Raw genomic sequence first — 24,694 nt, forward strand, 5'->3', positions numbered from 1 at the left:
ACGCTTTAGGGTGAGCGAGATTGTGAGGGCGCGGGTTATTGTTAGTGTACGTGTTAGGATTAGGGGACGGGTGAGGGTCAGGCTTCGGGGAAGGGTTAGGGTTAGGGTTCGGGCTAGGGTTAGGGTTAGGGGACGGGGACGGTTTAGGGTCCAGGTGAGGGTACGACAACGCTTTGGGGGAGCGTGAGTGTGAGGGCGCGGGTTAGTGTTAGCGTACGTGTTAGGATTACGGGACGGATGAGGGTCAGGCTTCGGCGAAGTGTTAGTTTTAGGGTTCGGATTAGGGTTAGGGTTAGAGGACGGGGATGGGTTAGGGTCCATGTGAGGGTACGACAACACTTTAGGAGGAGCGTGCGTGTGAGGGCACGTGTTAGTGTTAGCGTACGTGTTAGGATTAGGGGACGGGTGAGTGTTAGGCTTCGGGGAGGTGTTAGGGTTAGGGTTCGGGCTAGGGTTAGTGTTAGGGGACTGGGATGGTTTAGGGTCCAGGTCAGGGTACGACTACGCTTTAGGGGGAGCGGTCGTGTGAGGGCGTGGGTTAGTGTTTGCGTACGGGTTAGGATTAGGTGACGGGTGAGGGTCAGGCTTCAAGGAAGTTTAGGGTTAGGGTTCGGGCTAGGGTTAGGGTTAGGCGACGGGGACGGTTTAGGGTCCAGGTGAGGGTACGACAATGCTTTAGGTTGAGCATGCGTCTGAGGGCGCGGGTTAGTGTTAGCGTACGGTTTAGGATTAGGGGACGGGTGAGGGTCAGGCTTCGGGGGAGTGTTAGGGTTACGGTTCGGGCTAGGGTTAGTGTTAGGTGACGGGGACGATTTAGGGTCAAGGTGAGTGTACGACAACGCTTTAGGGTGAGCGTGCGTCTGAGGGCGCGGGTTAGTGTTAGCGTATGGGTTAGGATTAGGGGACGGGTGAGGGTGAGGCTTCGGGGAAGGGTTAGGGTTAGGGTTCGGGCTGGGGTCAGGGTTAGGGGACGGGGACGGTTTAGGGTCCAGGTGAGGGTACGACAACGCTTAAGGGGGAGCGTGCGTGTGAGGGCGCGGGTTAGTGTTCGTGTACGGGTTAGGATTAGGTGACGGGTGAGGGTCAGGCTTCGGGGAAGGGTTAGGGTTAGGGTTCGGGCTAGGGTTAGGTTTAGGGGACGGGGACGGGTTAGTGTCCAGGTGAGGGTACGACAACGCTTTAGGGGGAGCGTGCGTGTGAGGGCGCGGGTTAGTGTTAGCGTACGGTTTAGGATTAGGGGACGGGAGAGGGTCAGGCTTCGGGGAAGCGTTAGGGTTAGGGTTCGGGCTAGGGTTAGGTTTAGGGGACGGGGACGGTTTAGGATCCAGGTGAGGGTACGACAACGCTTTAGGGGGAGCGTGCGTTTGAGGGCGCATATTAGTGTTAGCGTACGTGTTAGGATTAGGGGACGGGTGAGGGTCAGGCTTCGGGGATGGGTTAGAGTCAGGGTTTGGGTAAGGGTTAGGGTTAGGGGACGGGGACGGTTTAGGGTCCAGGTGAGTGTACGACAACGCTTTAGTGGGAGCGTCCGTGTGAGGGCGGGGTTTAGTGTTAGCGTCCGTGTTAGGATTAGGGGATGGGTGAGGGTCAGGCTTCGGGGAAGGGTTAGGGTTAGGGTTCGGGCTAAGTTTAGGGTTAGGGTACGGGGTCGGTTTAGGGTCCAGGTGTGGGTACGACAACGCTTTAGGGGGAGCGTGCGTGTGAGGGGGCGGGTTAGTATTAGAGTACGGGTTAGGATTAGGGGACGGGTGAGGGTCAGGCTTCGGGGAACGGTTAGGGTTAGGGTTAGGTCTAGGGTTAGGGTTAGGGGATGGGGATGGTTTAGGGTCCAGGTGAGGGTACGACAACGCTCTTGGGGGAGCGTGCGATTGAGGGCGCGGGTTACTCTTAGCGTACGGGTTAGGATTAGGGGACGGGTGAGGGTCAGGTTTCGGGGAAGGGTTAGGGTTAGGGTTCGGGCTAGGGTTAGGGTTAGGGGTCGGGGACGGTTTTGGGTCCAGCTGAGGGTACGACAATGCTTTAGGTTGAGCGTGCGTCTGAGGGCGCGGGTTAGTGTTAGCATACGGGTTAGGATTAGGGGACGGTTGAGGGTCAGGCTTCGGGGAAGTGTTAGGTTTAGGGTTCGGGCTACAGTTAGTGTTAGGGGACGGGGACGGTTTAGGGTCCAGGTGAGAGTACGACAATGCTTTAGGGGGAGCGAGCGTGTGAAAGCGTGGGTTAGTGTTAGCGTACGGGTTAGGATTAGGGGACGGGTGAGGGTCAGGCTTCGGAGAAGGGTTAGGGTTAGCGTTAAGGCTAGGGTTAGGGTTAGGGGACGGGGACGGTTTAGGGTCCAGATGATGGTACGACAACGCTTTAGGGGCAGCGTGCGTGTGAGGACGCGGGTTAGTGTTAGTGTACGGGTTAGGATTAGGGGATGGGTGAGGGTCAGGCTCCGGGGAAGGGTTAGGTTTAGGGTTCGGGCTATGGTTAGGGTTAGGGGAAGGGGACGGTATAGGAACAGATAAGGGTACGACAACGCTTTAGGGTGAGCGTGAGTGTGAGGGCGCGGGTTAGTGTTAGTGTACGGGTTAGGATTAGGGGACGGGTGAGGGTCAGGCTTCGGCGAAGTGTTAGGGTTAGGTTTCGGGCTAGGGTTCGGGTTAAGGGACGGGGACGGTTTAGGATCGAGGTGAGGGTACGACAACGCTTTAGGGGGAGCGAGCTTGTGAAAGCGTGGGTTAGTGTTAGCGTACGGGTTAGGATTAGGTGACGGGTGAGGGTCAGGCTTCGGAGAAAGGTTAGGGTTAGCGTTAAGGCTAGGGTTAGGGTTAGGGGACGGGGACGGTTTAGGATCCAGGTGATGGTACGACAACGCTTTAGGGGGAGCGTGCCTGTGAGGGCGCGGGTTAGTGTTAGCGTCCGGGTTAGGATTAGGGAACGTGTGAGGGTCAGGCTCCTGGGAAGGGTTAGGGTTAGGGTTCTGGCTAGGGTTAGGGTTAGGGGACTGGGAAGGTTTAGGGTACAGGTGAGGGTACGACAATGCTTTAGGGGGAGCGCTCGTTTGAGGGCGCAGGTTAGTGTTTGTGTACGGGTTAGGATTAGGGGACGGGTGAGGGTCAGGCTCCGGGGAAGGGTTAGGTTTAGGGTTCGGGCTGTGGTTAGGGTTAGGGGAAGGGGACGGTTTAGGAACAAGTAAGGGTACGACAACGCTTTAGGGTGAGCGTGAGTCTCAGGGTGCGGGTTAGTGTTAGCGTACGGGTTAGGATTAGGGGACAGGTGAAGGTCAGGCTTCGGCGAAGGGTTAGGGTTAGCGTTCGGGCTAGGGTTAGGGTTAAGGGACGGGGACGGTTTAGGGTCCAGGTGAGGGTACGACAACGCTTTAGGGGGAGCATGCGTGTGAGCGTGGGGTTTAGTGTTAGCGTCTGTGTTAGGATTAGGGGATGGGTGAGGGTCAGGCTTCGGGGAAGGGTTAGGGTTAGGGTTCGGGCTAACGTAAGGGTTAGGGGACGGGGTCGGTTTAGGGTCCAGGTGAGGGTACGACAACGCTTTAGGGGGAGCGTGCATGTGAGGGCGCGGGTTAGTATTAGCGTACGGGTTAGGATTAGGGGACGGGTGAGGGTCAGGCTTCGGGGAAGTGTTAGGGTTAAGGTTAGGTCTAGGGTTAGTGTTAGGGGATGGGGACGGTTTAGGGTCCAGGTGAGGGTACGACAACCCTCTTGAGGGAGCGTACGAGTGAGGGCGCTGGTTAGTGTTAGTGTACAGGTTAGGATTAGGGGACGGGTGAGGGTCAGGCTTCAGGGAAGTGTTAGGGTTAGGGTTCGGGCTAGGGTTAGGGTTAGGGGATGGGGACGGTTTAGGGTCCAGGTGAGGGTACGACAACGCTTTACGGGGAGCGTGCGTGGGAGGGCGCGAGTTATTGTTAGCGTCCGTGTTAGGATTAGGGGACGGTTGAGAGTCAGGCTTCGGAGAAGCGTTAGGGTTAGGGTTCGGGCTAGGGTTAGGGTTAGGGGACGGGGACGGTTTAGGGTCCAGGTGAGGGTACGACAACGCTTTAGGGTGAGCGTGCGTGTGAGGGTGCGGGTTCGTGTTAGCGTACCGGTTAAGATTAGGGTACGGGTGAGGGTCAGGCTTCGGGGAAGGGTTAGGGTTAGGGTTCGGGATAGGGTTACGGTTAGGGGACGGGGAGGGTTTTGGGTCCAGGTGAGGGTACGACAAAGCTTAGGGTGAGCGTGCGTGTGAGGGCGCAGGTTAGTGTTAGCGTACGGGTTAGGATTAGGGGACGGATGAGGGTCAGGCTTCGGGGAAGCGTTAGGGTTAGGGTTCGGGCTAGGGTTAGTGTTAGGGGACGGGGACGGTTTAGGGTCCAGGTGAGAGTACGACAATGCTTTAGGGGGAGCGAGCGTGTGAAAGCGTGGGTTAGTGTTAGCGTACGGGTTAGGATTAGGGGACGGGTGAGGGTCAGGCTTCGGAGAAGGGTTAGGGTTAGCGTTAAGGCTAGGGTTAGGGTTAGGGGACGGGGACGGTTTAGGGTCCAGATGATGGTACGACAACGCTTTAGGGGGAGCGTGCGTGTGAGGACGCGGGTTAGTGTTAGTGTACGGGTTAGGATTAGGGGACGGGTGAGGGTCAGGCTCCGGGGAAGGGTTAGGTTTAGGGTTCGGGCTATGGTTAGGGTTAGGGGAAGGGGACGGTATAGGAACAGATAAGGGTACGACAACACTTTAGGGTGAGCGTGAGTGTGAGGGCGCGGGTTAGTGTTAGCGTACGGGTTAGGATTAGGGGACGGGTGAGGGTCAGGCTTCGGCGAAGTGTTAGGGTTAGGGTTCGGGCTAGGGTTAGGGTTAAGGGACGGGGACGGTTTAGGATCCAGGTGAGGGTACGACAACGCTTTAGGGGGATCGTGGGTGTGAGAGCGTGTGTTAGTGTTAGCGTACGGGTTAGGATTAGGGAACGGGTGAGGGTCAGGCTCCTGGGAAGGGTTAGGGTTAGGGTTCTGGCTAGGGTTAGGGTTAGGGGACTTGGAAGGTTTAGTGTACAGGTGAGGGTACGACAATGCTTTAGGGGGAGCGTGCGTTTGAGGGCGCGGGGTAGTGTTTGCCTACGGGTTAGCATTAGGGGACGGGTGAGGGTCAGGCTCCGGGGAAGGGTTAGATTTAGGGTTCGGGCTAGGTTTAGGGTTAGGGGACGGGGACGGTTTAGGGTCCAGGTGAGAGTACGACAATACTTTAGGTTGAGCATGCGTGCGAAGGCGCAGGATAGTGTTACCGTACGGGTTAGGATTAGGGGATGCGTGAGGGTCAGGCTTCGGGGAAGGGTTTGGGTTAGGGTTCGGGCTAGGGTTAGGGGACGGGGACGGTATAGGGTCCAGGTGAGAGTACGACAACGCTTTAGGGGGAGCGTGCGTGTGAGGGCGCGGGTTACTGTTAGCGTACGGGTTAGGATTAGGGGACGGTTGAAAGTCAGGCTTCTGAGAAGGGTTAGGGTTAGGGTTCGGGCTAGGTTTAGGGTTAGGGGACGGGGACGGTTTAGGGTCCAGGTGAGGGTACAACAACGCTTTAGGGTGAGCGTGCGTGTGAGGGCGCAGGTTAGTGTTAGCGTACTGTTTAGGATTAGGGGACGGGTGAGGGTCAGGCTTCGGGGAAGTGTTAGGGTTAGGGTTCGGGCTAGGGTTAGTGTCAGGGGACGTGGACGTTTTTGGGTCCAGGTGAGGGTACGACAACCCTTAGGGTGAGCGTGCGTGTGAGGGCGCGGGTTTGTGTTAGCGTATGGGTTAGGATTAGGGGACGGATGAGGGTCAGGCTTCGGGGAAGGGTTAGGTTTAGGGTTCGGGCTAGGGTTACTGTTAGGGGACGGGGACGGTTTAGGGTCCAGGTGAGGGTACGACAACGCTTTAGGGGGAGCGAGCGTTTGAAAGCGTGAGTTAGTGTTAGGGTACGGGTTAGGATAAGGGAACGGGTGAGGGTCAGGCTTCGGAGAAGGGTTAGGGTTAGCTTTAAGGCTAGGGTTAGGGTTAGGGGACGGGGACGGTTTAGGGTCCAGGTGAGGGTACGACAACGCTATAGGGGGAGCGTGCGTGTGAGGGCGCGGGTTAGTGTTAGCGTCCGGGTTAGGATTAGGGGACGGGTGAGGGTCAGGCTTCAGGGAAGGGTTAGGGTTAGGGTTCGGGCTCTGGTTAGGGTTAGGGGAAGGGGACGGTTTAGGAACAGTTAAGGGTACGACAACGCTTTAGGGTGAGCGTGAGTGTGAGGGCGTGGGTTAGTGTTAGCGTACGGGTTAGGATTAGGGGACGGGTGAGGGTCAGGCTCCGGGGAAGGGTAAGGGTTAGGGTTCGGGCTAGGCTTAGGGTTAGGGGACTGGGAAGGTTTAGGGTACAGCTGAGGGTACGAGAACTCTTTAGGGGGAGCGAGCTTGTGAAAGCGTGGGTTAGTGTTAGCGTACGGGTTAGGATTAGGGGACGGGTGAGGGTCAGGCTTCGGAGAAGGGTTAGGGTTAGCGTTAAGGCTAGGGTTAGGGTTAGGGGACGGGGACGGTTTAGGGTCCAGGTGCTGGTACGACAACGCTTTAGGGGGAGCATGCGTGTGAGGGCGCGGGTTAGTGTTAGCGTCCGGGTTAGGATTAGGGAACGTGTGAGGGTCAGGCTCCTGGGAAGTGTTAGGGTTAGGGTTCTGGCTAGGGTTAGGGTTAGGGGACTGGGAAGGTTTAGGGTACAGGTGAGGGTACGACAATGCTTTAGGGGGAGCGTTCGTTTGAGGGCGCAGGTTAGTGTTTGTGTACGGGTTAGGATTAGGGGACGGGTGAGGGTCAGGCTCCGGGGAAGGGTTAGGTTTAGGGTTCGGGCTATGGTTAGGGTTAGGGGAAGGGCACGGTTTAGGAACAAGTAAGGGTACGACAACGCTTTAGGGTGAGCGAGATTGTGAGGGCGCGGGTTATTGTTAGCGTACGTGTTAGGATTAGGGGACGGGTGAGGGTCAGGCTTCGGGGAAGGGTTAGGGTTAGGGTTCGGGCTAGGGTTAGGGTTAGGGGACGGGGACGGTTTAGGGTCCAGGTGAAGGTACGACAACGCTTTGGGGGAGCGTGAGTGTGAGGGCGCGGGTTAGTGTTAGCGTACGTGTTAGGATTACGGGACGGATGAGGGTCAGGCTTCGGCGAAGTGTTAGTGTTAGGGTTCCGGCTAGGGTTAGGGTTAGAGGACGGGGATGGGTTAGGGTCCATGTGAGGGTACGACAACACTTTAGGAGGAGCGTGCGTGTGAGGGCACGTGTTAGTGTTAGCGTACGTGTTAGGATTAGGGGACGGGTGAGTGTTAGGCTTCGGGGAGGTGTTAGGGTTAGAGTTCGGGCTAGGGTTAGTGTTAGGGGACTGGGATGGTTTAGGGTCCAGGTCAGGGTACGACTACGCTTTAGGGGGAGCGGTCGTGTGAGGGCGTGGGTTAGTGTTTGCGTACGGGTTAGGATTAGGTGACGGGTGAGGGTCAGGCTTCAAGGAAGTTTAGGGTTAGGGTTCGGGCTAGGGTTAGGTTTAGGGGACGGGGACGGTTTAGGGTCCAGGTGAGGGTACGACAATGCTTTAGGTTGAGCATGCGTCTGAGGGCGCGGGTTAGTGTTAGCGTACGGGTTAGGATTAGGGGACGGGTGAGGGTCAGGCTTCGGGGGAGTGTTAGGGTTACGGTTCGGGCTAGGGTTAGTGTTAGGTAACGGGGACGATTTAGGGTCAAGGTGAGTGTACGACAACGCTTTAGGGTGAGCGTGCGTCTGAGGGCGCGGGTTAGTGTTAGCGTATGGGTTAGGATTAGGGGACGGGTGAGGGTGAGGCTTCGGGGAAGGGTTAGGGTTAGGGTTCGGGCTGGGGTCAGGGTTAGGGGACGGGGACGGTTTAGGGTCCAGGTGAGGGTACGACAACGCTTAAGGGGGAGCGTGCGTGTGAGGGCGCGGGTTAGTGTTCGTGTACGGGTTAGGATTAGGGGACGTGAGAGGGTCAGGCTTCGGGGAAGGGTTAGGGTTAGGGTTCGGGCTAGGGTTAGGTTTAGGGGTCGGGGACGGTTTTGGGTCCAGGTGAGGGTACGACAATGCTTTAGGTTGAGCGTGCGTCTGAGGGCGCGTGTTAGTGTTAGCATACGGGTTAGGATTAGGGGACGGTTGAGGGTCAGGCTTCGGGGAAGTGTTAGGTTTAGGGTTCGGGCTACAGTTAGTGTTAGGGGACGGGGACGGTTTAGGGTCCAGGTGAGAGTACGACAATGCTTTAGGGGGAGCGAGCGTGTGAAAGCGTGGGTTAGTGTTAGCGTACGGGTTAGGATTAGGGGACGGGTGAGGGTCAGGCTTCGGAGAAGGGTTAGGGTTAGCGTTAAGGCTAGGGTTAGGGTTAGGGGACGGGGACGGTTTAGGGTCCAGATGATGGTACGACAACGCTTTAGGGGGAGCGTGCGTGTGAGGACGCGGGTTAGTGTTAGTGTACGGGTTAGGATTAGGGGACGGGTGAGGGTCACGCTCCGGGGAAGGGTTAGGTTTAGGGTTCGGGCTATGGTTAGGGTTAGGGGAAGGGGACGGTATAGGAACAGATAAGGGTAGGACAACGCTTTAGGGTGAGCGTGAGTGTGAGGGCGCGGGTTAGTGTTAGTGTACGGGTTAGGATTAGGGGACGGGTGAGGGTCAGGCTTCGGCGAAGTGTTAGGGTTAGGTTTCGGGCTAGGGTTCGGGTTAAGGGACGGGGACGGTTTAGGATCCAGGTGAGGGTACGACAACACTTTAGGGGGAGCGAGCTTGTGAAAGCGTGGGTTAGTGTTAGCGTACGGGTTAGGATTAGGTGACGGGTGAGGGTCAGGCTTCGGAGAAAGGTTAGGGTTAGCGTTAAGGCTAGGGTTAGGGTTAGGGGACGGGGACGGTTTAGGGTCCAGGTGATGGTACGACAACGCTTTAGGGGGAGCGTGCCTGTGAGGGCGCGGGTTAGTGTTAGCGTCCGGGTTAGGATTAGGGAACGTGTGTGGGCCAGGCTCCTGGGAAGGGTTAGGGTTAGGGTTCTGGCTAGGGTTAGGGTTAGGGGACTGGGAAGGTTTAGGGTACAGGGGAGGGTACGACAATGCTTTGGGGGAGCGCTCGTTTGAGGGCGCAGGTTAGTGTTTGTGTACGGGTTAGGATTAGGGGACGGGTGAGGGTCAGGCTCCGGGGAAGGGTTAGGTTTAGGGTTCGGGCTGTGGTTAGGGTTAGGGGAAGGGGACGGTTTAGGAACAAGTAAGGGTACGACAACGCTTTAGGGTGAGCGTGAGTCTCAGGGTGCGGGTTAGTGTTAGCGTACGGGTTAGGATTAGGGGACGGGTGAAGGTCAGGCTTCGGCGAAGTGTTAGGGTTAGCGTTCGGGCTAGGGTTAGGGTTAAGGGACGGGGACGGTTTAGGGTCCAGGTGAGGGTACGACAACGCTTTAGGGGGAGCATGCGTGTGAGCGCGGGGTTTAGTGTTAGCGTCCGGATTAGGATTAGGGAACGTGTGAGGGTCAGGCTCCTGGGAAGTGTTAGGGTTAGGGTTCTGGCTAGGGTTAGGGATAGGGGACTGGGAAGGTTTAGGGTACAGGTGAGGGTATGACAATGCTTTAGGGGGAGCGTTCGTTTGAGGGCGCAGGTTAGTGTTTTTGTACGGGTAAGGATTAGGGGACGGGTGAGGGTCAGGCTCCGGGGAAGTGTTAGGTTTAGGTTTCGGGCTATGGTTAGGGTTAGGGGAAGGGGACGGTTTAGGAACAAGTAAGGGTACGACAACGCTTTAGGGTGAGCGTGAGTCTGAGGGCGCGGGTTAGTGTTAACGTACGGGTTAGGATTAGGGGACGGGTGAAGGTCAGGCTTCGGCGAAGTGTTAGGGTTAGGGTTCGGGGTGGGGTTAGGGTTAAGGGACGGGGACGGTTTAGGATCCAGGTGAGGGTACGACAATGCTTTAGGTTGAGCATGCGTTTGAGGGCGCGGGTTAGTGTTAGCATACGGGTTAGGTTAGGGGACGGGTGAGGGTCAGGCTTCTGGGAAGGGTTAGGGTTAGGTTTCGGGCTAGGGTTAGGGTTAAGGGAAAGGGACGGTTTAGGGTCCATGTGAGGGTACGACAACGCTTTAGGGTGAGCGAGATTGTGAGGGCACGGGTTATTGTTAGCGTACGTGTTAGGATTAGGGGACGGGTGAGGGTCAGGCTTCGGGGAAGGGTTAGGGTTAGGGTTCGGGCTAGGGTTAGGGTTAGGGGACGGGGACGGTTTAGGGTCCAGGTGAGGGTACGACAACGCTTTGGGGGAGCGTGAGTGTGAGGGCGCGGGTTAGTGTTAGCGTACGTGTTAGGATTACGGGACGGATGAGGGTCAGGCTTCGGCGAAGTGTTAGTGTTAGGGTTCGGGCTAGGGTTAGGGTTAGAGGACGGGGTTGGGTTAGGGTCCATGTGAGGGTACGACAACACTTTAGGAGGAGCGTGCGTGTGAGGGCACTTGTTAGTGTTAGCGTACGTGTTAGGATTTGGGGACGGGTGAGTGTTAGACTTCGGGGAGGTGTTAGGGTTAGGGTTCGGGCTAGGGTTAGTGTTAGGGGACTGGGATGGTTTAGGGTCCAGGTCAGGGTACGACTACGCTTTAGGGGGAGCGGTCGTGTGAGGGCGTGGGTTAGTGTTTGCGTACGGGTTAGGATTAGGTGACGGGTGAGGGTCAGGCTTCAAGGAAGTTTAGGGTTAGGGTTCGGGCTAGGGTTAGGGTTAGGGGACGGGGACGGTTTAGGGTCCAGGTGAGGGTACGACAATGCTTTAGGTTGAGCATGCGTCTGAGGGCGCGGGTTAGTGTTAGCGTACGGGTTAGGATTAGGAGACGGGTGAGGGTCAGGCTTCGGGGGAGTGTTAGGGTTACGGTTCGGGCTAGGGTTAGTGTTAGGTAACGGGGACGATTTAGGGTCAAGGTGAGTGTACGACAACGCTTTAGGGTGAGCGTGCTTCTGAGGGCGTGGGTTAGTGTTAGCGTATGGGTTAGGATTAGGGGACGGGTGAGGGTGAGGCTTCGGGGAAGGGTTAGGGTTAGGGTTCGGGCTGGGGTCAGGGTTAGGGGACGGGGACGGTTTAGGGTCCAGGTGAGGGTACGACAACGCTTAAGGGGGAGCGTGCGTGTGAGGGCGTGGGTTAGTGTTCGTGTACGGGTTAGGATTAGGGGACGGGAGAGGGTCAGGCTTCGGGGAAGGGTTAGGGTTAGGGTTCGGTCTAGGGTCAGGGTTAGGGGACGGGGACGGTTTAGGATCCAGGTCAGGGTACGACAACGCTTTAGGGGGAGCGGGCGTGTGAGGGCGTGGGTTAGTGTTTGCGTACGGGTTAGGATTAGGTGACGGGTGAGGGTCAGGCTTCGGGGAAGGGTTAGGGTTAGGGTTCGGGCTAGGGTTAGGTTTAGGGGACGGGGACGGGTTAGGGTCCAGGTGAGGGTACGACAACGCTTTAGGGGGAGCGTGCGTGTGAGGGCGCGGGTTAGTGTTAGCGTCCGGTTTAGGATTAGGGGACGGGAGAGGGTCAGGCTTCGGGGAAGCGTTAGGGTTAGGGTTCGGGCTAGGGTTAGGTTTAGGGGACGGGGACGGTTTAGGATCCAGGTGAGGGTAGGACAACGCTTTAGGGGGAGCGTGCGTTTGAGGGCGCGTATTAGTGTTAGCGTACGTGTTAGGATTAGGGGACGGGTGAGGGTCAGGCTTCTGGGATGGGTTAGAGTTAGGGTTCGGGAAAGGGTTAGGGTTAGGGGACGGGGACGGTTTAGGGTCCAGGTGAGTGTACGACAACGCTTTAGTGGGAGCGTCCGTGTGAGGGCGGGGTTTAGTGTTAGCGTCCGTGTTAGGATTAGGGGATGGGTGAGGGTCAGGCTTCGGGGAAGGGTTAGGGTTAGGGTTCGGGCTAAGGTTAGGGTTAGGGTACGGGGTCGGTTTAGGGTCCAGGTGTGGGTACGACAACGCTTTAGGGGGAGCGTGCGTGTGAGGGCGCGGGTTAGTATTAGAGTACGGGTTAGGATTAGGGGACGGGTGAGGGACAGGCTTCGGGGAACGGTTAGGGTTAGGGTTAGGTCTAGGGTTAGGGTTAGGGGATGGGGACGGTTTAGGGTCCAGGTGAGGGTACGACAACGCTCTTGGGGGAGCGTGCGAGTGAGGGCGCGGGTTACTGTTAGCGTACGGGTTAGGATTAGGGGACGGGTGAGGGTCAGGTTTCGGGGAAGGGTTAGGGTTAGGGTTCGGGCTAGGGTTAGGTTTAGGGGTCGGGGACGGTTTTGGGTCCAGGTGAGGGTACGACAATGCTTTAGGTTGAGCGTGCGTCTGAGGGCGCGGGTTAGTGTTAGCATACGGGTTAGGATTAGGGGACGGTTGAGGGTCAGGCTTCGGGGAAGTGTTAGGTTTAGGGTTCGGGCTACGGTTAGTGTTAGGGGACGGGGACGGTTTAGGGTCCAGGTGAGAGTACGACAATGCTTTAGGGGGAGCGAGCGTGTGAAAGCGTGGGTTAGTGTTAGCGTACGGGTTAGGATTAGGGGACGGGTGAGGGTCAGGCTTCGGAGAAGGGTTAGGGTTAGCGTTAAGGCTAGGGTTAGGGTTAGGGGACGGGGACGGTTTAGGGTCCAGATGATGGTACGACAACGCTTTAGGGGGAGCGTGCGTGTGAGGACGCGGGTTAGTGTTAGTGTACGGGTTAGGATTAGGGGACGGGTGAGGGTCAGGCTCCGGGGAAGGGTTAGGTTTAGGGTTCGGGCTATGGTTAGGGTTAGGGGAAGGGGACGGTATAGGAACAGATAAGGGTACGACAACACTTTAGGGTGAGCGTGAGTGTGAGGGCGCGGGTTAGTGTTAGCGTACGGGTTAGGATTAGGGGACGGGTGAGGGTCAGGCTTCGGCGAAGTGTTAGGGTTAGGGTTCGGGCTAGGGTTAGGGTTAAGGGACGGGGACGGTTTAGGATCCAGGTGAGGGTACGACAACGCTTTAGGGGGATCGTGGGTGTGAGAGCGTGTGTTAGTGTTAGCGTACGGGTTAGGATTAGGGAACGGGTGAGGGTCAGGCTCCTGGGAAGGGTTAGGGTTAGGGTTCTGGCTAGGGTTAGGGTTAGGGGACTTGGAAGGTTTAGTGTACAGGTGAGGGTACGACAATGCTTTAGGGGGAGCGTGCGTTTGAGGGCGCGGGGTAGTGTTTGCCTACGGGTTAGCATTAGGGGACGGGTGAGGGTCAGGCTCCGGGGAAGGGTTAGATTTAGGGTTCGGGCTAGGTTTAGGGTTAGGGGACGGGGACGGTTTAGGGTCCAGGTGAGAGTACGACAATACTTTAGGTTGAGCATGCGTGCGAAGGCGCAGGATAGTGTTACCGTACGGGTTAGGATTAGGGGATGCGTGAGGGTCAGGCTTCGGGGAAGGGTTTGGGTTAGGGTTCGGGCTAGGGTTAGGGGACGGGGACGGTATAGGGTCCAGGTGAGAGTACGACAACGCTTTAGGGGGAGCGTGCGTGTGAGGGCGCGGGTTACTGTTAGCGTACGGGTTAGGATTAGGGGACGGTTGAAAGTCAGGCTTCTGAGAAGGGTTAGGGTTAGGGTTCGGGCTAGGTTTAGGGTTAGGGGACGGGGACGGTTTAGGGTCCAGGTGAGGGTACAACAACGCTTTAGGGTGAGCGTGCGTGTGAGGGCGCAGGTTAGTGTTAGCGTACTGTTTAGGATTAGGGGACGGGTGAGGGTCAGGCTTCGGGGAAGTGTTAGGGTTAGGGTTCGGGCTAGGGTTAGTGTCAGGGGACGTGGACGTTTTTGGGTCCAGGTGAGGGTACGACAACCCTTAGGGTGAGCGTGCGTGTGAGGGCGCGGGTTTGTGTTAGCGTATGGGTTAGGATTAGGGGACGGATGAGGGTCAGGCTTCGGGGAAGGGTTAGGTTTAGGGTTCGGGCTAGGGTTACTGTTAGGGGACGGGGACGGTTTAGGGTCCAGGTGAGGGTACGACAACGCTTTAGGGGGAGCGAGCGTTTGAAAGCGTGAGTTAGTGTTAGGGTACGGGTTAGGATAAGGGAACGGGTGAGGGTCAGGCTTCGGAGAAGGGTTAGGGTTAGCTTTAAGGCTAGGGTTAGGGTTAGGGGACGGGGACGGTTTAGGGTCCAGGTGAGGGTACGACAACGCTATAGGGGGAGCGTGCGTGTGAGGGCGCGGGTTAGTGTTAGCGTCCGGGTTAGGATTAGGGGACGGGTGAGGGTCAGGCTTCAGGGAAGGGTTAGGGTTAGGGTTCGGGCTCTGGTTAGGGTTAGGGGAAGGGGACGGTTTAGGAACAGTTAAGGGTACGACAACGCTTTAGGGTGAGCGTGAGTGTGAGGGCGTGGGTTAGTGTTAGCGTACGGGTTAGGATTAGGGGACGGGTGAGGGTCAGGCTCCGGGGAAGGGTAAGGGTTAGGGTTCGGGCTAGGCTTAGGGTTAGGGGACTGGGAAGGTTTAGGGTACAGCTGAGGGTACGAGAACTCTTTAGGGGGAGCGAGCTTGTGAAAGCGTGGGTTAGTGTTAGCGTACGGGTTAGGATTAGGGGACGGGTGAGGGTCAGGCTTCGGAGAAGGGTTAGGGTTAGCGTTAAGGCTAGGGTTAGGGTTAGGGGACGGGGACGGTTTAGGGTCCAGGTGCTGGTACGACAACGCTTTAGGGGGAGCATGCGTGTGAGGGCGCGGGTTAGTGTTAGCGTCCGGGTTAGGATTAGGGAACGTGTGAGGGTCAGGCTCCTGGGAAGTGTTAGGGTTAGGGTTCTGGCTAGGGTTAGGGTTAGGGGACTGGGAAGGTTTAGGGTACAGGTGAGGGTACGACAATGCTTTAGGGGGAGCGTTCGTTTGAGGGCGCAGGTTAGTGTTTGTGTACGGGTTAGGATTAGGGGACGGGTGAGGGTCAGGCTCCGGGGAAGGGTTAGGTTTAGGGTTCGGGCTATGGTTAGGGTTAGGGGAAGGGCACGGTTTAGGAACAAGTAAGGGTACGACAACGCTTTAGGGTGAGCGAGATTGTGAGGGCGCGGGTTATTGTTAGCGTACGTGTTAGGATTAGGGGACGGGTGAGGGTCAGGCTTCGGGGAAGGGTTAGGGTTAGGGTTCGGGCTAGGGTTAGGGTTAGGGGACGGGGACGGTTTAGGGTCCAGGTGAAGGTACGACAACGCTTTGGGGGAGCGTGAGTGTGAGGGCGCGGGTTAGTGTTAGCGTACGTGTTAGGATTACGGGACGGATGAGGGTCAGGCTTCGGCGAAGTGTTAGTGTTAGGGTTCCGGCTAGGGTTAGGGTTAGAGGACGGGGATGGGTTAGGGTCCATGTGAGGGTACGACAACACTTTAGGAGGAGCGTGCGTGTGAGGGCACGTGTTAGTGTTAGCGTACGTGTTAGGATTAGGGGACGGGTGAGTGTTAGGCTTCGGGGAGGTGTTAGGGTTAGAGTTCGGGCTAGGGTTAGTGTTAGGGGACTGGGATGGTTTAGGGTCCAGGTCAGGGTACGACTACGCTTTAGGGGGAGCGGTCGTGTGAGGGCGTGGGTTAGTGTTTGCGTACGGGTTAGGATTAGGTGACGGGTGAGGGTCAGGCTTCAAGGAAGTTTAGGGTTAGGGTTCGGGCTAGGGTTAGGTTTAGGGGACGGGGACGGTTTAGGGTCCAGGTGAGGGTACGACAATGCTTTAGGTTGAGCATGCGTCTGAGGGCGCGGGTTAGTGTTAGCGTACGGGTTAGGATTAGGGGACGGGTGAGGGTCAGGCTTCGGGGGAGTGTTAGGGTTACGGTTCGGGCTAGGGTTAGTGTTAGGTAACGGGGACGATTTAGGGTCAAGGTGAGTGTACGACAACGCTTTAGGGTGAGCGTGCGTCTGAGGGCGCGGGTTAGTGTTAGCGTATGGGTTAGGATTAGGGGACGGGTGAGGGTGAGGCTTCGGGGAAGGGTTAGGGTTAGGGTTCGGGCTGGGGTCAGGGTTAGGGGACGGGGACGGTTTAGGGTCCAGGTGAGGGTACGACAACGCTTAAGGGGGAGCGTGCGTGTGAGGGCGCGGGTTAGTGTTCGTGTACGGGTTAGGATTAGGGGACGTGAGAGGGTCAGGCTTCGGGGAAGGGTTAGGGTTAGGGTTCGGGCTAGGGTTAGGTTTAGGGGTCGGGGACGGTTTTGGGTCCAGGTGAGGGTACGACAATGCTTTAGGTTGAGCGTGCGTCTGAGGGCGCGTGTTAGTGTTAGCATACGGGTTAGGATTAGGGGACGGTTGAGGGTCAGGCTTCGGGGAAGTGTTAGGTTTAGGGTTCGGGCTACAGTTAGTGTTAGGGGACGGGGACGGTTTAGGGTCCAGGTGAGAGTACGACAATGCTTTAGGGGGAGCGAGCGTGTGAAAGCGTGGGTTAGTGTTAGCGTACGGGTTAGGATTAGGGGACGGGTGAGGGTCAGGCTTCGGAGAAGGGTTAGGGTTAGCGTTAAGGCTAGGGTTAGGGTTAGGGGACGGGGACGGTTTAGGGTCCAGATGATGGTACGACAACGCTTTAGGGGGAGCGTGCGTGTGAGGACGCGGGTTAGTGTTAGTGTACGGGTTAGGATTAGGGGACGGGTGAGGGTCACGCTCCGGGGAAGGGTTAGGTTTAGGGTTCGGGCTATGGTTAGGGTTAGGGGAAGGGGACGGTATAGGAACAGATAAGGGTAGGACAACGCTTTAGGGTGAGCGTGAGTGTGAGGGCGCGGGTTAGTGTTAGTGTACGGGTTAGGATTAGGGGACGGGTGAGGGTCAGGCTTCGGCGAAGTGTTAGGGTTAGGTTTCGGGCTAGGGTTCGGGTTAAGGGACGGGGACGGTTTAGGATCCAGGTGAGGGTACGACAACACTTTAGGGGGAGCGAGCTTGTGAAAGCGTGGGTTAGTGTTAGCGTACGGGTTAGGATTAGGTGACGGGTGAGGGTCAGGCTTCGGAGAAAGGTTAGGGTTAGCGTTAAGGCTAGGGTTAGGGTTAGGGGACGGGGACGGTTTAGGGTCCAGGTGATGGTACGACAACGCTTTAGGGGGAGCGTGCCTGTGAGGGCGCGGGTTAGTGTTAGCGTCCGGGTTAGGATTAGGGAACGTGTGTGGGCCAGGCTCCTGGGAAGGGTTAGGGTTAGGGTTCTGGCTAGGGTTAGGGTTAGGGGACTGGGAAGGTTTAGGGTACAGGTGAGGGTACGACAATGCTTTGGGGGAGCGCTCGTTTGAGGGCGCAGGTTAGTGTTTGTGTACGGGTTAGGATTAGGGGACGGGTGAGGGTCAGGCTCCGGGGAAGGGTTAGGTTTAGGGTTCGGGCTGTGGTTAGGGTTAGGGGAAGGGGACGGTTTAGGAACAAGTAAGGGTACGACAACGCTTTAGGGTGAGCGTGAGTCTCAGGGTGCGGGTTAGTGTTAGCGTACGGGTTAGGATTAGGGGACGGGTGAAGGTCAGGCTTCGGCGAAGTGTTAGGGTTAGCGTTCGGGCTAGGGTTAGGGTTAAGGGACGGGGACGGTTTAGGGTCCAGGTGAGGGTACGACAACGCTTTAGGGGGAGCATGCGTGTGAGCGCGGGGTTTAGTGTTAGCGTCCGGATTAGGATTAGGGAACGTGTGAGGGTCAGGCTCCTGGGAAGTGTTAGGGTTAGGGTTCTGGCTAGGGTTAGGGATAGGGGACTGGGAAGGTTTAGGGTACAGGTGAGGGTATGACAATGCTTTAGGGGGAGCGTTCGTTTGAGGGCGCAGGTTAGTGTTTTTGTACGGGTAAGGATTAGGGGACGGGTGAGGGTCAGGCTCCGGGGAAGTGTTAGGTTTAGGTTTCGGGCTATGGTTAGGGTTAGGGGAAGGGGACGGTTTAGGAACAAGTAAGGGTACGACAACGCTTTAGGGTGAGCGTGAGTCTGAGGGCGCGGGTTAGTGTTAACGTACGGGTTAGGATTAGGGGACGGGTGAAGGTCAGGCTTCGGCGAAGTGTTAGGGTTAGGGTTCGGGGTAGGGTTAGGGTTAAGGGACGGGGACGGTTTAGGATCCAGGTGAGGGTACGACAATGCTTTAGGTTGAGCATGCGTTTGAGGGCGCGGGTTAGTGTTAGCATACGGGTTAGGTTAGGGGACGGGTGAGGGTCAGGCTTCTGGGAAGGGTTAGGGTTAGGTTTCGGGCTAGGGTTAGGGTTAAGGGAAAGGGACGGTTTAGGGTCCATGTGAGGGTACGACAACGCTTTAGGGTGAGCGAGATTGTGAGGGCACGGGTTATTGTTAGCGTACGTGTTAGGATTAGGGGACGGGTGAGGGTCAGGCTTCGGGGAAGGGTTAGGGTTAGGGTTCGGGCTAGGGTTAGGGTTAGGGGACGGGGACGGTTTAGGGTCCAGGTGAGGGTACGACAACGCTTTGGGGGAGCGTGAGTGTGAGGGCGCGGGTTAGTGTTAGCGTACGTGTTAGGATTACGGGACGGATGAGGGTCAGGCTTCGGCGAAGTGTTAGTGTTAGGGTTCGGGCTAGGGTTAGGGTTAGAGGACGGGGTTGGGTTAGGGTCCATGTGAGGGTACGACAACACTTTAGGAGGAGCGTGCGTGTGAGGGCACTTGTTAGTGTTAGCGTACGTGTTAGGATTTGGGGACGGGTGAGTGTTAGACTTCGGGGAGGTGTTAGGGTTAGGGTTCGGGCTAGGGTTAGTGTTAGGGGACTGGGATGGTTTAGGGTCCAGGTCAGGGTACGACTACGCTTTAGGGGGAGCGGTCGTGTGAGGGCGTGGGTTAGTGTTTGCGTACGGGTTAGGATTAGGTGACGGGTGAGGGTCAGGCTTCAAGGAAGTTTAGGGTTAGGGTTCGGGCTAGGGTTAGGGTTAGGGGACGGGGACGGTTTAGGGTCCAGGTGAGGGTACGACAATGCTTTAGGTTGAGCATGCGTCTGAGGGCGCGGGTTAGTGTTAGCGTACGGGTTAGGATTAGGAGACGGGTGAGGGTCAGGCTTCGGGGGAGTGTTAGGGTTACGGTTCGGGCTAGGGTTAGTGTTAGGTAACGGGGACGATTTAGGGTCAAGGTGAGTGTACGACAACGCTTTAGGGTGAGCGTGCTTCTGAGGGCGTGGGTTAGTGTTAGCGTATGGGTTAGGATTAGGGGACGGGTGAGGGTGAGGCTTCGGGGAAGGGTTAGGGTTAGGGTTCGGGCTGGGGTCAGGGTTAGGGGACGGGGACGGTTTAGGGTCCAGGTGAGGGTACGACAACGCTTAAGGGGGAGCGTGCGTGTGAGGGCGTGGGTTAGTGTTCGTGTACGGGTTAGGATTAGGGGACGGGAGAGGGTCAGGCTTCGGGGAAGGGTTAGGGTTAGGGTTCGGTCTAGGGTCAGGGTTAGGGGACGGGGACGGTTTAGGATCCAGGTCAGGGTACGACAACGCTTTAGGGGGAGCGGGCGTGTGAGGGCGTGGGTTAGTGTTTGCGTACGGGTTAGGATTAGGTGACGGGTGAGGGTCAGGCTTCGGGGAAGGGTTAGGGTTAGGGTTCGGGCTAGGGTTAGGTTTAGGGGACGGGGACGGGTTAGGGTCCAGGTGAGGGTACGACAACGCTTTAGGGGGAGCGTGCGTGTGAGGGCGCGGGTTAGTGTTAGCGTCCGGTTTAGGATTAGGGGACGGGAGAGGGTCAGGCTTCGGGGAAGCGTTAGGGTTAGGGTTCGGGCTAGGGTTAGGTTTAGGGGACGGGGACGGTTTAGGATCCAGGTGAGGGTAGGACAACGCTTTAGGGGGAGCGTGCGTTTGAGGGCGCGTATTAGTGTTAGCGTACGTGTTAGGATTAGGGGACGGGTGAGGGTCAGGCTTCTGGGATGGGTTAGAGTTAGGGTTCGGGAAAGGGTTAGGGTTAGGGGACGGGGACGGTTTAGGGTCCAGGTGAGTGTACGACAACGCTTTAGTGGGAGCGTCCGTGTGAGGGCGGGGTTTAGTGTTAGCGTCCGTGTTAGGATTAGGGGATGGGTGAGGGTCAGGCTTCGGGGAAGGGTTAGGGTTAGGGTTCGGGCTAAGGTTAGGGTTAGGGTACGGGGTCGGTTTAGGGTCCAGGTGTGGGTACGACAACGCTTTAGGGGGAGCGTGCGTGTGAGGGCGCGGGTTAGTATTAGAGTACGGGTTAGGATTAGGGGACGGGTGAGGGACAGGCTTCGGGGAACGGTTAGGGTTAGGGTTAGGTCTAGGGTTAGGGTTAGGGGATGGGGACGGTTTAGGGTCCAGGTGAGGGTACGACAACGCTCTTGGGGGAGCGTGCGAGTGAGGGCGCGGGTTACTGTTAGCGTACGGGTTAGGATTAGGGGACGGGTGAGGGTCAGGTTTCGGGGAAGGGTTAGGGTTAGGGTTCGGGCTAGGGTTAGGTTTAGGGGTCGGGGACGGTTTTGGGTCCAGGTGAGGGTACGACAATGCTTTAGGTTGAGCGTGCGTCTGAGGGCGCGGGTTAGTGTTAGCATACGGGTTAGGATTAGGGGACGGTTGAGGGTCAGGCTTCGGGGAAGTGTTAGGTTTAGGGTTCGGGCTACGGTTAGTGTTAGGGGACGGGGACGGTTTAGGGTCCAGGTGAGAGTACGACAATGCTTTAGGGGGAGCGAGCGTGTGAAAGCGTGGGTTAGTGTTAGCGTACGGGTTAGGATTAGGGGACGGGTGAGTGTCAGGCTTCGGAGAAGGGTTAGGGTTAGCGTTAAGGCTAGGGTTAGGGTTAGGGGACGGGGACGGTTTAGGGTCCAGATGATGGTACGACAACGCTTTAGGGGGAGCGTGCGTGTGAGGACGCGGGTTAGTGTTAGTGTACGGGTTAGGATTAGGGGACGGGTGAGGGTCTGGCTCCGGGGAAGGGTTAGGTTTAGGGTTCGGGCTATGGTTAGGGTCAGGGGAAGGGGACGGTATAGGAACAGATAAGGGTACGACAACGCTTTAGGGTGAGCGTGAGTGTGAGGGCGCGGGTTAGTGTTAGTGTACGGGTTAGGATTAGGGGACGGGTGAGGGTCAGGCTTCGGCGAAGTGTTAGGGTTAGGTTTCGGGCTAGGGTTCGGGTTAAGGGACGGGGACGGTTTAGGATCCAGGTGAGGGTACGACAACGCTTTAGGGGGAGCGAGCTTGTGAAAGCGTGGGTTAGTGTTAGCGTACGGGTTAGGATTAGGTGACGGGTGAGGGTCAGGCTTCGGAGAAAGTTTAGGGTTAGCGTTAAGGCTAGGGTTAGGGTTAGGGGACGGGGACGGTTTAGGGTCCAGGTGATGGTACGACAACGCTTTAGGGGGAGCGTGCCTGTGAGGGCGCGGGTTAGTGTTAGCGTCCGGGTTAGGATTAGGGAACGTTTGAGGGTCAGGCTCCTGGGAAGGGTTAGGGTTAGGGTTCTGGCTAGGGTTAGGGTTAGGGGACTGGAAAGGTTTAGAGTACAGGTGAGGGTACGACAATGCTTTAGGGGGAGCGCTCGTTTGAGGGCGCAGGTTAGTGTTTGTGTACGGGTTAGGATTAGGGGACGGGTGAGGGTCAGGCTCCGGGGAAGGGTTAGGTTTAGGGTTCGGGCTGTGGTTAGGGTTAGGGGAAGGGGACGGTTTAGGAACAAGTAAGGGTACGACAACGCTTTAGGGTGAGCGTGAGTCTCAGGGTGCGGGTTAGTGTTAGCGTACGGGTTAGGATTAGGGGACAGGTGAAGGTCAGGCTTCGGCGAAGTGTTAGGGTTAGCGTTCGGGCTAGGGTTAGGGTTAAGGGACGCGGACGGTTTAGGATCCAGGTGAGGGTACGACAACGATTTAAGGGGAGCGTGCGTCTGAGGGCGTGTGTTAGTGTTAGCGTACGGGTTAGGATTAGGGAACGGGTGAGGGTCAGGCTTCGGGGAAGGGTTAGGGTTAGGGTTCGGGCTAGGGTTAGGGTTAGGGGACGGGGAGGGTTTTGGGTCCAGGTGAGGGTACGACAAAGCTTAGGGTGAGCGTGCGTGTGAGGGCACAGGTTAGTGTTAGCGTACGGGTTAGGATTAGGGGACGGATGAGGGTCAGGCTTCGGGGAAACGTTAGGGTTAGGGTTCGGGCTAGGGTTAGGGTTAGGGGACTGGGACGGTTTAGAATCCAGGTGAGGGTACAACAACGCTTTAGGGGGAGTGTGCATTTGAGGGCGCGTATTAGTGTTAGCGTACGTGTTAGGATTAGGGGACGGGTGAGGGTCAGGCTTCGGGGATGGGTTAGAGTTAGGGTTCTGGAAAGGGTTAGGGTTAGGGGACGGGGACGGTTTAGGGTCCAGGTGAGTGTACAACAACGCTTTAGTGGGAGCGTCCGTGTGAGGGCGGGGTTTAGTGTTAGCGTCCGTGTTAGGATAAGGGGATGGGTGAGGGTCAGGCTTCGGGGAAGGGTTAGGGTTAGGGTTCGGGCTAAGGTTAGGGTTAGGGTACGGGGTCGGTTTAGGGTCCAGGTGTGGGTACGACAACGCTTTAGGGGGAGCGTGCGTGTGAGGGCGCGGGTTAGTATTAGCGTACGGGTTAGGATTAGGGGACGGGTGAGGGTCAGGCTTCGGGGAACGGTTAGGGTTAGGGTTCGGGCTAGGGTTAGGGTTAGGGGACGGGGACGGTTTAGGGTCCAGGTGAGGGTACGACAACGCTTTAGGGTGAGCGTGCGTGTGAGGGCGCGGGTTAGTGTTAGCGTATGGTTTAGGATTAGGGGACGGGTGAGGGTCAGGCTTCAGAAAGGGTTAGGTTTAGGGTTCGGGCTAGGGTTAGTGTTAGGGGACGGGGACAGTTTTGGGTCCAGGTGAGGGTACGACAACTCTTTAGGGTGAGCGTGAGTGTGAGGGCGCGGGTTCGTGTTAGCGTACCGGTTAAGATTAGGGGACGGGTGAGGGTCAGGCTTCGGGGAAGGGTTAGGGTTAGGGTTTGGGCTAGGGTTAGGGTTAGGCGTCGGGGACGGTTTTGGGTCCAGGTGAGGGTACGACAATGCTTTAGGTTGAGCGTGCGTCTGAGGGCGCGGGTTAGTGTTAGCATACGGGTTAGGATTAGGGGACGGTTGAGGGTCAGGCTTCAGGGAAGGGTTAGGTTTAGGGTTCGGGCAAGGGTTAGTGTTAGGGGACGGGGACGGTTTAGGGTCCAGGTGAGGGTACGACAATGCTTTAGGGGGAGCGAGCGTGTGAAAGCGTGGGTTAGTGTTAGCGTACGGGTTAGGATTAGGGGACGGGTGAGGGTCAGGCTTCGGAGAAGGGTTAGGGTTAGCGTTAAGGCTAGGGTTAGGGTTAGGGGACGGGGACGGTTTAGGGTCCAGATGATGGTACGACAACGCTTTAGGGGGAGCGTGCGTGTGAGGACGCGGGTTAGTGTTAGTGTACGGGTTAGGATTAGGGGACGGGTGAGGGTCAGGCTCCGGGGAAGGGTTAGGTTTAGGGTTCGGGCTATGGTTAGGGTTAGGGTAAGGGGATGGTTTAGGAACAAGTAAGGGTAAGACAGCGCTTTAGGGTGAGCGTGAGTCTGAGGGCGCGGGTTAGTATTAGCGTACGGGTTAGGATTAGGGGACGGGTGAAGGTCAGGCTTCGGCGAAGTGTTAGGGTGAGCGTTCGGGCTAGGGTTAGGGTTAGGGGACGGGGACGGTTTAGGGTCCAGGTGAGGGTACGACAATGCTTTAGGTTGAGCATGCATCTGAGGGCGCGGGTTAGTGTTAGCGTACGGGTTAGGTTAGGTGACGGGTGACGGTCAGGCTTCGGGGAAGGGTTAGGGTTAGGTTTCGGGCTAGGGTTAGGGTTAGGGGAAAGGGACGGTTTAGGGTCCATGTGAGGGTACAACAACGCTTTAGGGTGAGCGAGATTGTGAGGGCACGGGTTAGTGTTAGCGTACGTGTTAGGATTAGGGGACGGGTGAGGGTCAGGCTTCGGGGAAGGGTTAGGTCTAGGGTTCGGGCTAGGGTTAGTGTTAGGGGACGGGGACAGTTTTGGGTCCAGGTGAGTGTACGACAACTCTTTAGGGTGAGCGTGAGTGTGAGGGCGCGGGTTCGTGTTAGCGTACCGGTTAAGATTAGGGGACGGGTGAGGGTCAGGCTTCGGGGAAGGGTTAGGGTTAGCGTTAAGGGTAGGGTTAGGGTTAGGGGACGGGGATGGTTTAGGGTCCAGGTGATGGTACGTCAACTCTTTAGGGGGAGCCTGTGTGTGAGGGCGCGGGTTAGTGTTAGCGTCCGGGTTAGGATTAGGGGACGGGTGAGGGTCAGGCTTCAGGGAAGGGTTAGGGTTAAGGTTCAGGCTATGTTTAGGGTTAGGGGAAGGGGACGGTTTAGGAACAGGTAAGGGTACGACAACGCTTTAGGGTGAGCGTGAGTGTGACGGTGTTGGTTAGTGTTAGCGTACGGGTTAGGATTAGGGGACCGGTGAGGGTCAGGCTTCGGCGAAGTGTTAGGTTTAGGGTTCGGGCTAGGGTTAGGTTTAGGGGACGGGGAAGGTTTAGGGTCCATGTGAGGGTACGACAACGCTTTAAGCGGAGCGTGCATGTGAGGGCGTGGGTTAGTGTTAACGTACCGGTTAGGATTGGGGACGGGTGAGTGTCAGGCTTAGGCGAAGGGTTAGGGTTAGGGTTCGGGCTAGGGTTAGGGTTAGGGGACGGGGACGGTTTAGGATCCAGGTGAGGGTACGACAACGTTTTAGGTGGTGCGTGCGTGTGAGGGCACGTGTTAGTGTTAGCGTACGGGTTAGGATTAGGGAACAGGTGAGGGTCAGGCTCCGGGGAAGTGTTAGGGTTATGGTTCGGTTTAGGGTTAGGGTTAGGGGACTGGGAAGGTTTAGGGTCAAGGTGAGGGTACCACAACGCTTTAGGGGGAGCGTGCGTTTGAGGGCGCGGGTTAGTGTTTGCGTA

This window comes from Globicephala melas, chromosome 1 (genome assembly GCF_963455315.2).
Source record: "Globicephala melas chromosome 1, mGloMel1.2, whole genome shotgun sequence".
NCBI classification, from domain to species: Eukaryota; Metazoa; Chordata; class Mammalia; order Artiodactyla; family Delphinidae; genus Globicephala; species Globicephala melas.